The following is a 3680-nucleotide window of genomic DNA, read 5'->3' as shown; positions in this document are numbered from 1 at the left end:
TGCTTTTTCTTAATATTTGATAAACATATTTAATTTGTTTCGTAATCTTCCCAAAAATGTTTTGGAATGTCAAATTACGAAAATTCTCAGTAATTTATGTAGAGCTTGTTTAACACGAGCCTCTTTCTCCTAGCTAAATTACATTAGTGTTTTCTGAAAATAGATTCAAAGTGTTGCATGTGTTTAAATTCATCGTCCTTTTTTTTTTCTTTTGCAATTTGCAGGTAACATTGTCTCGTTCATTGTGTTCCTTTCTCCAATGTGAGTCTCCATTTACTTAAATTTTTGGTATATTTGGCTTATAATTTAACTAACGCCATTTATCACACTTGTAGACCCACGTTTTATAAGATTTACAAGAAGAAATCAACCGAAGGGTATCAGTCAATTCCATATGTGGTTGCTCTCTTTAGCTCCATGCTTTGGATATACTATATTTTTGAAGACCAACACGACCCTTCTCATCACCATAAACTCATTTGGTGTCTTCATTGAGACTATCTATGTTGGTGTTTACCTTTTCTACGCACCAAAGAAGTCACGGTAAGATTAAAAAGAAATCCCCTATTTTTCTCATTAGGGGAGTTCTTTGTTTTTCTAACCTATTCGGACTAAAGGAAGAACATACAAGTCTGATGTTTATAAGTAATTCTTCACAGGTCCAAACTGTAAAGATGCTCCTGTTATCAGTGGTGGGTGGATTTGGTGCAATAATCTTGGTTACTCAATTGCTATTTAAAGGAGCCGTTCGTGGACAAGTGGTTGGATGGATTTGTCTTGTGTTCTCCTTATGTGTGTTTGTAGCTCCCTTAGGCATCGTGGTGAGCTTTTTACGTTCAAATTATTCGCTTATTTATTCATTGAAATTTATATAGACGTGTCTTTTAATTTACTTTTTTGGCTTTGTTTGAATTTAATTCTCAATTTTTTCTCATTTCATGCAGAGAAAAGTCATCAAAACAAAAGTGTGGAATACATGCCATTACTTTTATCGGTTTTTCTGACATTAAGTGCCGTCATGTGGTTCTTCTACGGTCTTTTACTAAATGACATTAACATAGCGGTAAGTTCCAGGATCAAGATCATACCACTTGTATCCTGTATCTTATCAATGTAAATCTTAATTACTTTCCTTGTTATGTTTATAGGCTCCAAACGTGTTGGGATTCATCTTTGGTATACTCCAAATGGTTCTGTATGCAATATACAGCAAAAAAGAGAAGGCCGTCTTAAAAGAGCAGAAACTTCCAGAAATGCAAAAGCCTGCAGTCATTGTGATGGATGAGAACAATAATAAGAAACTTCCAGAACTCACACAGGAACAAATTATTGATATTGTGAAACTTGGTTTACTGGTTTGCTCAGACAAAGCGAACTTAGCGACGTGTCCGCATGATACTAAGTGTGTAGTTAAAGCAGCTAATGTAGAAAACACACCCAAGCTGCAAACTGTGGAAGTTTAAGATATAGCAGCAGTAGTAGTAGAATTTTCACTTGTGGATTTGGCATTGATCTCAGTGCAGCATTGCACAGATTAATTGCCATTCCTTTCCTTTTGAGTTAATTTCCTAATCCTAATGTGCTTGTACACTTGTTAATTCTTACTTGTAAGCTTTCTGTAATGTACTCAGAAAGATAAAATGCTCGTCTTGATACTTTTAGGCCCCATTTGGACATGGTTTCAAACCATGGTTTCAAACCATGGTTTCAAACCATGTTTGGACATGCAATTTGAATATTTTAAGAAGTATTTTCTCTTATAAACATAAAAATCCCACAAGTTGTGAAAACTATCAAAACATTCTTAGTTCTTATACAATCTTACCAAATGAGCAAGTCACAATTATAATAAAATTAATAAGCTAATTCATAACAACAGGCTCAAAATTAATATTAGAAGACTTTTCTAAAATACAACATCAATTGATCAAATTTTAGTTCAATAAATAAAATTAAACTATGGGTCTTTTTTTACAAAATTAAAAGGTTGGTAGACATAAATAAAATTTGTGGAAGTTAATGAAAGTGATAAATGATTGATGGGGGTAATTATTAAAAATATCTCACCAATTTACTGATCTTTATTTTTACAAAATATAAACTTACGAATTAAATTTTATATTTAAAAATTAAACCCATGATTTCAAACAATGCTTAAAAACGCATATCCGCTAATTTAAAATCACAGCTTCAAAACTCATACAAACGCCTACTTAGAAAAACGGCTGGCTGTGTTAGCTAGATTCTTTTTTATTATTAGCAATAAAAATATTATCCAATCATTGCGTTAAAGTTCTATTTTGTATTGTTTTTCTTGCAGTACTACCAGGAATTTGTCTACTATTTGACAAGTGGACTCATTGGTCCCACAAATTTGTTTCTAAGCATAAAATAAAAAAGACAATATTAAAATCTACACTTTTCTTTATTAGGATGCTTTGCTTCCAAAAAAAAAGAAAAATGCTTAGCTAAAAGGAATTAAAAAGTAAAGACCTTCGAACGGCTTTGACGGCATCCTACACTTTTCTAAAAGATCAATCTCAAATTCTCAATTCCCAAATACATACATATATGGTCGTTTGGCCTTACGGAAGTACAATGGATTAGCAATTACTTTAGATTTTTTTTCTTTCATGAATGTTAAATTAAATATGACTTTAATTGAGTAAATTTATAAAATATTTACATGACCATGAATCAAAGCACTGCTCAAAGTTTCTCTTATTTTAATTGATTACAGGAAAGTTAATTTTTTTTTTTTTACAAATGTGGAAATAGTTAAATTTTTTACAAATTTAGAAATTGCTCATGCTTTTAAATTAAATTGATCCTAAAATGTAAAAAAATTTCAATTAAGAATTATAATAAAAGCAAAGACCATGCAGGTTGCAGCAACTAAAAATTCCAAGACCAACGATTTTGTTATGATGTCATCAAAGCCGATTATTTTTATTTTTTTTTAAATTAAAGGCCACTAGGTTTTGTGCCACCTAGTGGCTATTTTATTAATAAAGTAGTTCGTTCAGCAAAGACAAAGGTCTTTGAAAACGTGAAAACAACAAAAGCAAATAGTCTTTAGCTAAGTGAAAAGGGAAAGTGCCCATTGAAATCAATCGAGCGGCCCGCGTTTCCGTCGGTTCCTTGACGTCGGGGATGATTTGGCCTTCGTCCCTCCACAAAATTCCATCTTTTGAAGCTCCTCAACACAAGCCCGTTTGTTGCTTCTGATCCCTACCGATTTCTCCCATTTGTACTTCTGGTATTTTGTGTCGATTTGGGTTGAAATTGCTCCGAATCCGATCTAATACGGTGTGTTGTTTGTCGTATATTACGTCGTCATTGTTTCCAATTTTGCGGTGAGTTCGGATTCTCTCGACTTTCTCCGCAACTTCGATTTTTATTTGAAATTACATAGAAATCGCTTCCACGTTATGTGTCGTTTGTTGACGCGCCTTCATTGCTTCTAATCTTGCGTGAATTCATGATCTCTCGACTTTCTCCGGCAGTCTCCTCCGTGGTTTGTGTTTGCGTGTCCTGCATACATTTCTAGACGCCTCTTCGATCCGCTTCCGCTCGTGAACCGTGTGTCGTCGTTCTATGGTATTGTTGTCCGTATTTTCCTCTCGCACATTTGTTCAGCCTTATCATGGTGTATTTTCTATTTTTTAGTAAATACACCA

General features: G+C 33.5%; 1 pseudogene; it reads left to right on the top strand.

Annotated features, from left to right (window-relative positions):
- The first annotated feature begins 222 nt into the window (after nucleotides 1-222).
- On the top strand, nucleotides 223-1556 carry LOC132043314 (bidirectional sugar transporter SWEET10-like; annotated as a pseudogene).
- Nucleotides 1557-3680: the final 2124 nt, after the last annotated feature.

This window comes from Lycium ferocissimum, unplaced genomic scaffold (genome assembly GCF_029784015.1).
Source record: "Lycium ferocissimum isolate CSIRO_LF1 unplaced genomic scaffold, AGI_CSIRO_Lferr_CH_V1 ctg22993, whole genome shotgun sequence".
In the NCBI taxonomy this organism is placed as follows: domain Eukaryota; kingdom Viridiplantae; phylum Streptophyta; class Magnoliopsida; order Solanales; family Solanaceae; genus Lycium; species Lycium ferocissimum.
The sequence above is the reverse complement of the archived record's forward strand: the minus strand, read 5'-3'. Positions and strand labels throughout refer to the sequence as shown.